The sequence below is a fragment of the Aquarana catesbeiana genome, linkage group LG01 (genome assembly GCF_042186555.1).
Source record: "Aquarana catesbeiana isolate 2022-GZ linkage group LG01, ASM4218655v1, whole genome shotgun sequence".
NCBI lineage: Eukaryota > Metazoa > Chordata > Amphibia > Anura > Ranidae > Aquarana > Aquarana catesbeiana.
In genome coordinates, this window is record NC_133324.1 from 491,054,138 (window position 1) to 491,069,245 (window position 15,108).

A 15,108-nucleotide genomic window follows, 5' to 3' on the forward strand; every position below is an offset into this window, starting at 1 on the left:
CCCCCATCTGATTTTCACAGCCCTATGACCGGTGGCAATGCCACATGCCACTTTTAAATTAAAGATGAACACCAGGGATATGTAAATATAACTTGCTGCTTACATTTTATTTGCTCTTTTTTGAAGAGGACACAATTGAAATTCTTCTTCTATGCAATATTAAAGCCGAACTCCAGGAAAAAAAAAAAAAAAAAAAAATTCTACCCTTTCTGTGGGGCCCCCCCCACACTGCAAGGGTTAATTGTTCATTTGGTCTAGGAGCAGAAGATTAGGAAGTAAATACTTACCTTGCTAGTCTCCAATAGGCTCCTTCCAGCACGGTGACTGGCTTCAGCCACATTCCTGCTACTTCCAGGTTTAGGCCGCATGCATGTGCGATCCCCGGTCGGCACCCGCTGCAATTGTACACAGAGGGAGCCTGTCAGCAAGTCCCAAACAAAGATTCAGGGCTGGGACCTGCTGAATGGCCCTGAACATTCACAGCCCAAAGCTCTGTGGTGATAATCACCACAGAGCTCTGTACAGAGAGAATGAGCTCTGTTTATTAACCCTGCAATGCAAGGATGAGAAACAGATCTAGTAGTAAAAGCAGCACACTGTACACACATTACACATAGTTAAGCCCCGTACACACGCATCAGCCAGTTTCTATTGACATTTGGCCCATGTGTAATAGGACCAGACCAACAGAAGCCTGTCGTCCTGCCAGCTTTTGTCAAAGGGGCATTGACCGAAAAAGGTCTGCTCGACTGGCTCCCTGTCTTAGCCAATGGCTGAGATCGCTGACCGGAGTGTTCTGGCGGGGGCCACCTCCCTCTCAGAGCACAATAGAACAGCAGGGGAGATCGCTGTACTAGCATCGGATTGTTAGTACAGCGGCTCCGTTCTGAGCTGTCAGTTTTTTTTTTTAGTACAGGGATAGTGCTGTGTGTGGTGACTCTCTAGGGATTTAGAATATATGAGGATATCGTTGAGGTAAACCAACACACATTACTGCAACATATCTCGGAGGACATCCTTGATGAATTCCTGAATAACTACAGGAGCGTTGCATAGACCAAACAGCATTACGAGGTATTCGTAATGTCCTGTCCTAGTATTAAACGCAGTTTTTCGTCTCCCCCCCCACCTTAATCCTCACGAGATTGTATGCCCCTCTCAGATCGTGCTGATGTCACCACATACCACGCTGATCCCGGAAGCGACAGGCAGCATACTGGAGCCGGCCGGCCTATGTTTTTAACAAAAGCTTTTGATCTACATTACAATTGTAAGTGCATTAATATTTATATAATAAACTGTGTTAAACGTATTACGCTATGGAAGCCTCTTTTATATATCCTTTTATGGGGGAGAGCCTTAAGGAGCCATCCAAATTAAAGATCCGAGGCTGGGGTAGAAAGCCACATGCCTGCATGATCTCCTTTAAAAAGAGATCTCATGAGCTGGTAAGGGGCAGTATTTTTAATCGGTGGAGGAACCCTTCTGTCACTACGTTCTTCTGGGAGTTATGGTTGCATGATTCACACCGCATGGATGCTTGTTAAACCAACACTTGAAGGACTGTTCTGCCAGTGAACTTTCTTCCTTTATTTCTCTGGAGTGGACTGAACATATTCATTTATCCATGTTTTTCATTTTGACGTTTTTTTATATATTTGTCACTGGTTGTCACATTATAGTAGGTGCATAATAATTTATTTAGATGTGACTGAATTGTTTTATTTACATCTATCTTTCAATTTTTATAGCGCAGCTATTTTTTTGTTGTTTGAATTATCTAGTGTGTGTGTCTCACATTATAGTTGCGGCTTTGTGTATTTGATCCTCTATACACTGTATACTTCCGTATACATGTTCTATGGGGATAGCGCAGTAATTATACCTGTTTTAGTTTGTGAAAACCATTGCTCCCTTGAGACGGTCAAATGCTTAGATATCAGTAGAATCAGATACGCATTCTTAATCGTGAAGCGATTGAGACCCCTATAAAATCGATAAAATATCAGCTCATCTCTCTTTTTCACAAAAAAAGAAGCCAACAGGAGACGAGGATTTGCAGATGAACCCTTGAGAAAGTGCGTCTGCAACATACTCCATGACTTTATCCTCCGAGACAGACAAAGGGTAAACTCGGCCACGAGGGGGCATGGCACCAGGTCAACTGCGCAACCATAAGGCCAGTGTGGAGGCAAACTACCGGCCTTACCTTTGTCAAAGACATCACTAAATTTGCAGTACTCTTTTGGCAAGGAGGAGAGTGAAGAGGTGCACAAGACCTTAGCCACCTTCTGAAAACATGTTTTACTGCATTGTGGCGACCAGAAAAGAACCTCAGCACAAAGCCAATCAAAAGAGGGGTTATGCCTCTGTAACCAAGGATAACCAATAATCACCAAGTAATGAGGTGAGGAAATGACTTGGAATTGGATTATCTCATTGTGAAGAGCCCCTATGGCCATGGTCAACAGAGCAGTCTCATGAGTCACATGGACAGGCTGTAGAGGTCTCCCATCAATAACCTCAATGGCAAGTGGAGTGGCACAAAGCTGCAGTGGAATCGAGTGTTTAGACACAAAAGCAATCTCTTTGAAAAGGCCTGCAGTCCCAGAGTCGACTAGAGCCTATGTCTCGATGGACGACTCAGACCAAGAAAGGGTAACCGGAACTAAAGGCTTATCCTTCAGGATAACTGAGGACTTAACAATGCCACCTAAAGTCTGTCCCCTACAGAACCTCAAGGGGCGGGCGTTTCCCGGATGGGTAGGACAAGACTTCAAAAAGTGACCTGCCTGGTCACAAAGGCACAATCTCTCCCTCTTTCTAAAGGCCCTCTCATTTGCAGAGAGACGTGTGAAGCCCAACTGCATGGGTTCTACTTCAGTGGCGGACTCGGTACCAGGAGGCATGGGAGGTGAGGGAGGCAAGGGTGGGACTGCAAAGCTCGGAGCCAAATGTACAGGAGGCTTCTGGAAGGTCTCTCTCAGTGTCTGGAGTCAATGAGAATGGCAAATGTGATCAACCTCTCCAGATCCGTAGTTATGTCCCGGGCTGCTATCTCATCTTTGATGTTATCAGAGAGACCATGAGAAAAAGCAGCCACGAGGGCTTCATTGTTCCAAGCGACCTTTGCTGCCACAGTACGGAATTCAATGGCGCAATCAGCAACAGTTCTCGTACTCTGATGGACATCAGACGGAGACAGAAAATGCAGTTAAAATTACACCTTTTAATATAATGGTAAAAATGGTAGAAATAGTAAACATAGTCAAAACATTGCCAGGGTATGTTAGCCAAAGCGGGTAGTCAGAACAAGCCAGTAAATCAGTAAGCAAGATATCAGCGTAGCTGGAGGCAGCAGACAGGATCAGGAACCAGAAGGGATATCAGTCAGGCAAGTCTTCAACAGGAACACAGCAGAGATTCTCCAGTTATGTTTGATCAAGGCAAAGGCACGGAAGACATGAACCAGGCAGTTTAAATAGCCAGAAGGGGCTGGCTGTAGGCTGGACTGACAAGCAGGAAATGATCACCAGGTGAGCCGCTGTGGAAAGATGAGTACTGGCAATTAACAGCTGAGCAACCTGAGCACTAAGGCTGGCCATACACTATACAATTTTCTTGTTCAACTTTCCTTTAGATTTACCAAAACCATATAATATGAGGTCACACCTAAGCCCTTTCAATTTGTATGCAATCAAGCAGGCCCTTGTACTACATAGTTAAAGGTAAATCTAAAGGAAATTGAATAAGAAAATTGTATAGTGTATGGCCAGCATGAGAAAGGAGGGCTGAGAGCCCAGCCCTGACACAGTGTCCCTTCGAGTGTCAATTTCACGTGTGTGTGTTTGTCTGCCCATTGGGTCATTTCCCTGAGCTACTTACTATATTGAGAATAAAATAAAAAGGTGTTTTTTTGCCTTAATATTTACCCTAAATCACATTGCATATTGTACTTGTTTGTAGCCTAAATACTGAAATTTGCACTTAAAACTGTAATTTTGTAACTTTTGGAAATGCTAGTAAAAACTTGGCTGTGCCAGTAAATTTCATTCTGGTAGGTTGGCAACACTGCTCACAGTACACAAAACATGGACATGCAATCATTTTAGTAAATATAAACTGCTAAATACATTTTCTCATCAGCAGTTTATAGCAGTCTTGTGACTTCTATCAGTCCCTTGTTAAAGCTTGTAGGGGGAGTTTTCATACTGCACTAGCTGTCCTATCAGAATGCAGGACCCCTGACCCTCTGTCTGGACAGTGCTAATTGGCCCTGTGCTGATCACATGCACTCTCCCAAGAAAAAAAAAAAAAACACTAGCAATACACACCAAACTGAGCATGTGCAGCCTGACTCCAAAGACTCTGTCTTATTCACACATGTTTTGGAGTCAGTGGAAGAAGAGTATAACAAGCATGCTTTACTGCATATACAGACTGATTTTACTGTTGTGGGTTTAGTAACACTTTAAGGAGAGGCCTGGAGAGCTCATGTTTACCATAATTATTCCTGTTTGTATTGTGTACAGATCTCATTATCAGTTGTAAACTAGATTTGAACATCTATCTTAAAGCGGGGGTCCACCTATCTATCGTTTTTTTTTTTTAGTTCATTCACAAACTTTTCTTCTCAGCATTTCATACTCACATATTGTGTGTAATATGTCCGCCTGTGTCATATTTCATCGGAAAGAATAACTTATATTATTCACTGCAGGCGGTTTCCATCTTCATTGTGGGCATTTGAAGCCCACAAGCATTTATTTCCTGGATGTGGTGAATGCTGTGCTCCCAGCATTCACTGCTCGTTCCTGCACATGCTCAGTGGCATCCTGGGAAGCCTGAGACTAGCTCCCAGGATTCTGTGCGGAGTCTGGGAGAGGCTAGAAACACGCCTACTCCCACGGGAGAAGAACCAGGAAGTGCACAGAAGAATAGAAAAATAAAAGGTAATTACGGCGATTTAAATTTTTTTAAACGGCATGTCAGCATCTAGGCAAGGAAGAGAATACATACAGATATTGTTCAAAATTTCTGTGGAACCCCCCTTTAACAAAAGGATTAAAGATTTAGAGGCTGGGCTTCTTCACCGTATGTTAATGAGGGATAGTTTGAAGTAGAGCTGCACGATTAATCGTTAAGAATTGAAATTGAGATCTTTTTCCCTTCCCGATCTTCAAAACAGCATGTCACGATCTTTCTAACAAGTGCAGAGAGTTCTCACAGCTGGAAAAAAAAAAAAAAAAAATCCAGGCAGTCTGCCAAGATTTTTTTTTTTTTTACAACAAGCGAATAAGTAGAAACAAAGTATCTTTTCCTTCTTTTATCAAAGGAAAGAACTCCTGCGTGTAAATGAAGGAAGTTCAACCATTTAATGACCAAACCTTTTCTGACATTTGTTGCTTACAAGGAAAAATCATTATTTTCTGCTAGAAAATTACTTGGAGCACCCAAACATGATATATTTTTTTTAATAGAGACCCTAGAGAATAAAATGGCTGTTGTTGCAATATTTTATGTCGCACTGTATTTGTGCAGCGGTTTTTCAAACGCAATTTTAAAAAAAAATACACTTTAATAAAAAAATAAATAAAAACACTAAAAACTGTAAAGTTGGCCCAATTTTTTTTGTATAATGTGAAAGAAGATGTTACACCGCGAGAATCGTGAGAGAATCGTGATCTTTATTCTAAGCAAAAAAAACGTGATTCTCATTTTAGCCAGAATTGTGCAGCTCTAGTTTGCAGTCTGGACAAACTCCAAGAAACATCTAAAAAGGTTATATACATTTAATAATACTACAATTATTATACTGTGTGAATAGGAACATAAACAAATAGTGACGGTTTCCCAAATTTGAATGAAAAAGCACATAAACTTTAAGGGGTTTATACACATGAACATAACTAATTTATGGATATCTATTTAGGATGTTGCTGGTAGAGCATTGCAGCAATATCCTGCATTAGAAAAAAAAATAAAAATCTTATGGACAACAAGGTGCTTTTCATAAACTGTCTTTTTTAGTTGCACAAATGTACAGAACTGTAAAATTCCACTTCCATCCCAGGCTCAAATGTATTAATGTACATTTATTTACATGCATTTCGATGTGTACACATGTAAGTTACTGACCAAGGATGCAGATATATTTTCTGTTTGGATTATATGGATCCTTAGTGCTATTTTACTGATGTGAACGCAGCTCTGTGCATGGGTCCATACAATATGGTTGCACTCAGACCTGTAAAAAATATATATATAAATATATATAATATACAATTTACAGATCTGAACATAGAGATTTTTTTGTATGTTCCTGTGCATGAGCCCTAATCCATATTGCTGAGGTCCAGTCAACTTAAGCACTGGCCTATTAAAATAACTAAGCTGCCTGTTATAGTCAATTTACTGGCTTATAATTTCACCATCATATTCTATGCTATACATGAAACTCAGAAACACACATGTAAAGTGAACTAATAAAATTTCAATGCACTTAAGATTTCCTCCAATCCACTACCAGTCTGATATAAACTTTAGGAAAGGGAAACACGCTTGTAGCCCAGGTATTGGTTACCAACCTCTAATTAAAACCAGAGACCTAACTAATGCCTAGTACATACAGGTCGAATGTCCGGAGATGTCAACATTCAGCCAGTGTGTACCTCAGCCAGTCAGACAGAAGCCGGCTGTTTGGCCAGCTTTTGTCAGACGAGCATACTGGAAAACCAGCAACCGACCGGCTCCCGATCAGAGCTTTCAGCCACTGGCTGAGAGTGCTGACCGGAGTGTTCTGGCGGGGGGGCTGTCCCCGTCAGAATACAGCAGCTCGGCGGGGGATATCGATGTACTAAAATAAAACTGTTAGTACAGCGGCTCCGACCGGAACTGAGTTGTTTTCGTTCAAGAAAATAAACAAATAAAAAAAATATAAGTGTGTACCAGGCTTAAGGCTGGCCATACAGGAGTCGTTTTTAAATGACGATTCTCCCATCCACGCATTTAACAAGGATGGGGTAATACCTCCCGCTGAGTTATTGTATTCTGACGGGGGGGGGGGACTTCCTCACTGTCAGCATAGATTGATCAGCAGCAGCAGCTCTGATCTAGGGAACATTTTCCAACAGGCTGATTGTATACAAGTTGATCGATAGAGTTGTGTACACCCAAGCCTGCCCATACTTGGATCAAAATTCGGTTGAGCTGGACAAATGTCAAACCATGAATGGACAGCCTTATTATTACAAGTCATTAGTTTTGTTTACCTTTTTCCCAACTGTATATACACACACACACACACACACACACAAAACTCAAGGTAGTAAGGTCTTGCACAAATGAGGGGTTGCGCTAATACCCATGTGTCATAATGAAAACTGAAGTGAAAAGAGATTTATATCATGACTATAAATAAAACGAGGATAAAGTGCAAAACATTGAAAAGTGATCTAAAAGGGTCCAATCAAGTGAAACATCAACTGAAATGTCTTTAGTGAATCCAGATCACCAACAAAAGTCCAAGTGATGATTGGTATTGGTCCGTGACAGCAAGGGAGAGTCCACCACCAGAAAATGGAAGGGGTTGCTCCTTACCAGATGGCCATGACCCCCCACCACAGAGGATCACAGCAAGCAGAAATCTTTATAAGTCAGGAGTGAGAGCTGCCAACGATATCCACCAGAGGTCATCTCATCATCCTCCACACCAACGAACCCATGGTAAGGATACCTGCTTTATTCATTTCCTTGCATGCTGAAGCTGGTGTGTTACGGCCCAGGAGCAACTTGAAGCTGTCGGATACAAACTTCTGTTTGCATGGAATTCCTTTTTTTTAACTACGTCCAGGCTGCCCACATATACTGCAGCAGGGCGGCCCGGCTGCGTGAAACACCGTAGCTGTATGTTGTTTGCGCTCAATGGTCTGAAGCGCGTTGCGTAGGTAATGTAAACCAGGCAGATCGTCGTTCTGTCACAGAGCAAGAGAGATATCTGTGATTCCTACTAATCAGGAACTGATCTCACAGTTTTAGCCACAGGCTGCGCTCTCAGCAGCCAGAAAACTGACCATGCTGGGATGGATGTGTATCCATGTCTAGTGTGGTCAGTTTGAAATAGGAAAGCAGGGGTACTGGCAGGATCACCAGGTATGTCACAAAAAAAAGGAAGAAATACAATGAAAAGGATGCTTATTACACAAGTACGTTGTACAACAGGCTCCCCTGTCTCAGCTAGCAACAAGTTAGTTAGTATAAGGCTACTTTCACACTGAGGCGCTTTACAGGTGCTACAGCGCTAAAAATAGCGCCTGTAAAGAGCCGCACCTGTCTCTCCAGTGTGAAAGTCCCGAGGGAGCTGTGCGCATGCAGGACGGCAAAAAAAGTCCTGCAAGCCGCATCTTTGCAGCGCTGTAGGGGCGGTGTATGCACTGCTCCTAAAGCTCCCCTGCCCATTGAAAACAATGGGGCAGCGACGCCACACCGCCAGCATAGAGCCGCTAGCAGGGGGTTAAAACCACCCCGCTAGTGGCCGAATAGCACTGCTAAGACGGCAGTAAAGCGGCACTAAAAATAGCGCCGCTCTACCCCCGGTGCCCGCCCCAATGTGAAAGTAGCCTTAGAAAAGGGGGGGGGGGAGCAGTTCTAAGATTAATTAGTCAGATTCCAGAATCCTACTTTAAAATTTCTTCATTCCCGGTGGCTAAATGGAGTGGCAAGAGACAGGGTGAAGAAAAGCATGGAAAGGCGAAAGTTGGGAACAAATGCACTTTAAGATATGTCTACTAGCAACAGGCCCCTTTTAAAACCTCCCAGAAACATTAACAATTTTAAGAAAAAAAAAAGTGCAGGAAAGTTTTTTCTCATGTACAAAGCAAAATTCCCATAGACACAGAAGTCAATTGAAGCCTATAACTGGAAGACAGAGCAATATTACAGTTTCACATTTAAAAACCTGTAACTATGTAAAGCAGAACAATGTAACCGTTTCCCAAAACTATTACATTCAAGACATGCCATGAATGGCATTTGCTGCGAAAAAATGGAGAGTTTGCTGACGATTTAAGTAATTGACAAATGCAAGTTTGGGCCAGGGGAAGTAAACATTTCAGCAGTCCATGGTTGTCAGACTTGGGCAACTGAAGCTGACCATAGGCTGTTTTTTATTCAGCCAGCCCAAAGGGCTGAATGGAGAAATCCCCTGTGGCCAAGGTATTGTATTCTGACAGCTGCACCTGCCGAATACACTAACCAGCGGCTGCAGCCACTGAACAGGAAAAGTTTTTCAATCAATGGACAGACTTCTGTCCAGTGGGGATGGCCACACTGAATTTAGAATTTGGTTGGTCCCTGTTGAACCAGCCAAATTTCGATGAGTGTATGACCACCTTAAAGAGTGTAGCTAAGATGAGGAAGGTTAGGCAAGGTGTGCACAATTGTATGTTAACTTCACATTTGTTTTACATATTTGTTTTATTAAATACCTACAAACATGTACAACGGACTTAGAGATTATTGCTATACAATTCTAAATGAGTGTAATTACACAACTTCCCATAGGTAGCTACAGAAGGGAAAGCTGTGTTAGCAAAGACCAACCATATTTACTTTTAATTCACAGGACATTCATTCTTTTTGCATCAAGATAACAAACAGTCAAATGTATTTTGAAACGTCCATTGTCAAGTCACTAGCAGGTGTTGATGTTTCATTTACTGGTTACAAGCTGCCAGGTACCATGGAAACAATGAAAAGCATTAACAACATTTCAAATGACACTAACAATGTAAAAAGATACATAGAGATCATAAAAACTAGCCTTAAACCCAGAACAGCGTATCACAGCCTTAATAGAATACCAGCCTTGAGAGACATACATAATTCATTAACAGATGGGTGGTGGGTGCAGATCATTCGTTATTCAGCAACTCTTATCCAATCCAAAGAAAAAAAAAATCACTTAATAGCTAATAATGACAACTGACCACTAAACTGCTAATCAGAAATGCTTTTTCATAGATCATGATCTCCAGTAACACTTTCATAATCACAATCTTTATAAATGATAGATGGAAAATAAGCTAAACTAAACTAGACTAGGAAGGGAAGTAACAGGTGTGTATAATGACATAAAAAAAAAAAAGAACACTGAGGAATTTCAGATAGAACATTTATGAGTTTAAAAAGGTCCACAAATCAATGACAAAATAATTGACTTACAAAACTGAAATGAACAATAACCATCACTGAAAAAAGAAGGGAACAATTGTTGCCAACAATGAGTGTCTTGTGTATGCAATGACCAAAAAGTTTCTATGTTGCTAAAAACAGCTAAATTCCAGCTGTCAACTTTTTTTTAGTACGGGCAAGATTGAAAAAAGAAACGTCCGGTTGTCAAGGACAAGGCAAACTTTAAGAAAGTGGGAAAACAAAGTGGAAGTTCAGACAAAACCTATCTAATCCTAAATCTACTCTCAGCCACACTCTTTAGCTAATCTATCTGACCCTCCAAAGAAAAAAAAAAATACAAAAAAAAAAAATACAAAAAAAATTACTATACATACCTTTCTGCAACTGATCCAGTCTGGTCTCCAGCAGCAGATTCTGTGTGCAGGAGAGAACCGACAACAGCTGGGAAAGGATGTCACCCAATAGAGATACTATGGGGCTTCCGTTGTCGGCTGCTTCTCCTACACACTGAGGCTGCCGCTGACAGCTCAGTGTGAGACTAGACCGGAAACGGCTGCAGAACAGGTAAGTATAGCGATTTCATCTTTACAGGGTTAGATAGATTAGCTAAAGAATGTGGCTGAGAGTAGGTTTAGAGAGTTTGAAAGTTCAGCCAAAACCTATTTATGCCAGTCATACATGGATTGAAATTCAGCTGGTTCAGCAGGGACCGGCTGAATTTTGATCCATGAATGGGCACCCTGGTGCCCATTCATGTACAATTTCTGTACAACCATCCTGTGTTTTTTCCTGAATGATCAGTGGCACCAGATATAGCTGGCAACACTGATTATTGTGTCCTGACAGCGAGGAAGAATGAGAACATAATATTACAGTGGGAGTAATTCCCCCATCCACCTCAAATGTGTGGATGGGGGAAATCAGCACATTTTTTTATGTTCAACCCCCTGGTTGAAAAGAAAAAAAAAAAAGAAAAAAAAAAAAAAAAAGGTATAATGTATGGGCTGCCTTAAATGTTAGGATCATAGCCCCCAAAGAACAGTAAATAGACAAGATGGGCATCTGGAAAAGTAACTTAGCAGCAAGGTGTAGTAAAGTGCTTTGATAGAAACCAGGGCTACTGTTAGAAATCACGGGGCTACATACATCCTACCTAATAGGGCCCTGACCCCAGCCAAAAGTTACTGAGAACATAGATGTATCAGTTCCTTTCTCTGCAGCCTCAGCTGCACAGTTGAATGAATAGGAAGCGTTCTGAGGCTTCCTGCTCATTAATAAACTGAAGCATAGTAAACACTGTTGGCAATTAGTACTAACTGCTCGCTGCGTTCATTCAGGAAAAGAAAATGACATATTTACCGGTCCCTTCCTCCGCTCTCCCCATCCTGAAACATCCCTGTATGTGCCCATAATAGCTGCCTGGCAGGAGAAGAGAGGAAGGAAGCTGCTCTGTGGGGGAAAGGGGATAGAAAGGACCAATCCCCCTGCAATGCAGCCGGAGAAGCTGACAGCGCTACAGGAGGAGGCAGAAGAGGATTAGCGTTTGCAATAAGACAGTACACCCAGCCCTCCTGCTCAGCAGGTGCCCAGGCACCCCTTTTGAGCTAATGGGGCCTGTGCCCAGGCCCAGTACAGAAGGGTGGGCTGTACTGTGTTATCAGTGGCCCTGATAGAAACCCTCAGATGGAAAAAAAAAAGTTGAAGAGTGTGATAGCAGCATTGTCCAGAAGTCACAACAAGAATAATAATGATCCTTCACATAATTGTCTAAAGGAAAAAGTTATCTGAACCTTTTAGATCATACATGGAAACACTAGCTGGTGTAAAAATGTCATATATAACAGAAGAACACTGGTAGGAGAAAGTGGTGGGACATAGCGTGGTGGAACTTAAGCTGGCCATAGACGGTTCAAATATTGGCTGGTTCAGCAGAGACAGGCTGAGTTTCGAACCATGTATGGGCAGGCTGAATGTACTCAAGTTGATCGATCAACTTGGGTACAGCCAGCCTGACGGATTTTACATGCGATTATTGCTAGCGGCTTTAATAGCTGCTAGCAATAATCACTGTGTTCTCCCGGCAGGGGAAGCCGTCCCCGCTTAGATAACACAATGACTCTGCAAGAGGGATTCACTGACTGTGTTGATGGGGGAAATCAAGCAATTTTCTTTGCTCCGTCCATGGCCAGCTTGCTGCAAGACTTGCTAAGCCCCAAATAAAAGATTATATTGCTAGCTAGCAACTCTGATAACCCTCAGAATCGCAATCAAGTGAATAGAAAAAAGACATAGATAGGCTGCTCAATAAAGATGTCAGGACAACATGCTACTCAATAAAAGTGTTTGTGCCTTTAAAAGGCAAGTTGAATATGTACTACAGCAATGTGGGACACTGTGGTGGGATTCTCATAAGGAATACAAATATTGGCAAGGGAGTGGGAAATTCAAAATTAAAGTAATCTAAAGCCATTTTTTTTTTTGGATACAAAAAGGAATGATTTAAAAACCCAGTTGTCCCACTAAGAAGATTTTCCTTCACTGTCTGCCCTGAAGACATAACAGGAAGTGAGATGAAATCTCTTCAAATTGCCCTCCTAGCCTGTCTTCACCCTTGAACGTTATAAACACCAGAACTCCACAGACCCCACCAAATTCACCAGGACCCACCAGAACTCCACAGACCTCACTAAATTCACCAGGACTCCACCAGAACTCCCACAGACCCCACCAAATTCACCAGGACCCACCAAAACTCTGCAGACCCCACCAAATTCACCAGAACTCCACAGACCTCACCAAATTCACCAGAACTCCACCAGAACTCCCACAGACCCCACCAAATTCACCAGGACCCACCAAAACTCTGCAGACCCCACCAAATTCACCAGAACTCCACAGACCTCACCAAATTCACCAAAACTCCACAGACCTCACCAAATTCACCAGATTTCCACAGACCTCACCAAATTCTCCAGGACCCCCCAGAACTCACCATACCCCACCAGAACTCCGCAGACCTCACCAAATTCACCATACCCCACCAGAACTCCGCAGACCTCACCAAATTCACCAAAACCCACCAGAACTCCGCAGACCTCACCAAATTCACCAAAACCCACCAGAACTCCGCAGACCTCACCAGAACTCCACAGACCTCAGCAGAACTCCACAGACCTCAGCAGAACTCCACAGACCTCAGCAGAACTCCACAGACCTCAGCAGAACTCCACAGACCTCAGCAGAACTCCACAGACCTCAAATTCACCAAGACCCACCAGAACTCCACAGACCCCACCAAATTCAACAGGACCCACCAGAACTCTGCAGACCCCACCAAATTCACCAGGACCCACCAGAACTCTGCAGACCTCACCAAATTCACCAGAACTCCACAGACCTCACCAAATTCACCAGAACGCCACAGACCTCACCAGAACGCCACAGACCTCACCAGAACGCCACAGACCTCACTAGATCCCACCAGAACGCCACAGACCTCACTAGATCCCACCAGAACGCCACAGACCTCACCAGAACGCCACAGACCTCACCAGATCCCACCAGAACTCCACAGACCCCACCAAAACTCACCAAATTCTCCAAGACCCACCAGAACTCCACAGACCCCACCAAATTCACCAGAACTCACCAGACCTCACCAAATTCACCAAGACCCACCAGAACTCCACAGACCCCACCAAATTCACCAGGACTCACCAGAACTCCACAGTCTGAGGGACATGGGGTGATTGATGAAGGCTTGAGAATGGTAATGCTGCAAAGCCAAAGTAGACCATGAAACCTGATGTTATCTGAAGGGTAAAAGGGCAATTTACTTAGCAATGTTCTCCAAGCATAGCAGGGGGTGGGGGAAATAAACAGAAAAGACCTGGGGGGGGGGGGGGTGTTGAAGGCAGATGCATTAGTGAATCCCTCTTCAGGCCATAAGCCAGGGGGGGGGGGAGCACATAAAGTGGAGTGCTGGAATACAGGATGGAGACATGACTGGGGGGCTGTAGCATGGTTGCACACACATGTATTGTATATACTGTTGTATGTAGTGTGGGGCTTTAAACACAAGAGATGTGCTAGATGAGGAAAAAAGGGAGGGCTGATAAGGTGGGGAGGGGAGTCACAATCCTGACTACTGCTCTCTATGGGAGCCCAGGTCCCCCTCACTTTGCAGGGGTGGTGGGGATATCTAATCACACACTGACCTGCTGCAATGGTGCCGCTGTAGTTGCCGGGTGTCTGTGGAGATGAAGCCGCCGCTTGCTTTGCTGGAGGGGGGTTTCTCCACCGGGCAGAGCACAGACACACACACACACACAGGGCAAGGGGAGAAGCCTCGCTGTGTGCAGAGCTGTGCAGCTGCCAAAGCCAAGGAAAAGGACGGATGTGTGTGGGGGGCACACGGGGCTCACTCGTGCTCCCGACTGGTCCCCCCTTAGTTAAAAAAACAAGATTGGAAATGAAGAGGAAAAAAAAATTCCGGCAGGAGTTTAAAACAAAGAGGCGGAAATAGCCGAGCCGTGCCGAGCAGAGCCGAATGTGAGAGCTGCGCCTGCGCCCCGCAGGAGGGGGGAGGACAGCGGGGAGGGGGGAAAGCTGGGCTTGTTCTCCTCTATTGCAGGCAGGCAGCCTCCTGAGGTAAAAGGCTACAAGTGATCCTGAGGGACTACACACATGGGACACAAGGAAAAAAAACTCACATCTACTGTCAGCTGGGTGAACACAGGGGGGGGGGGGAGTGCTCACAAGTCACCACAAACATCCAACCATGTGCTGGGGGATTTAAATTAAAAAAAAAAAAAAGACTCTCTTACCTGTGATTGTAGGTTTGAGGTGAACGCAGGCTCATTGCATTGTAGGTCACTTCCTCACCGCCAGCACTGAGCCCCCCCATTCACACTTGAA

General features: G+C 43.6%; 1 protein-coding gene across 1 annotated transcript in view; it reads right to left on the reverse strand.

The window, feature by feature from the left end:
* Window positions 1–14,775, reverse strand: part of PCGF3 (polycomb group ring finger 3) — a 159,181-nt gene extending 144,406 nt beyond the window's left edge. The window contains exon 1 of the mRNA XM_073591902.1: window positions 14,409–14,775. The gene's annotated coding sequence lies outside the window, so the exon portion shown is untranslated. The remainder of the gene's footprint in view (window positions 1–14,408) is intronic.
* Between the last annotated feature and the right edge of the window lie 333 nt (window positions 14,776–15,108).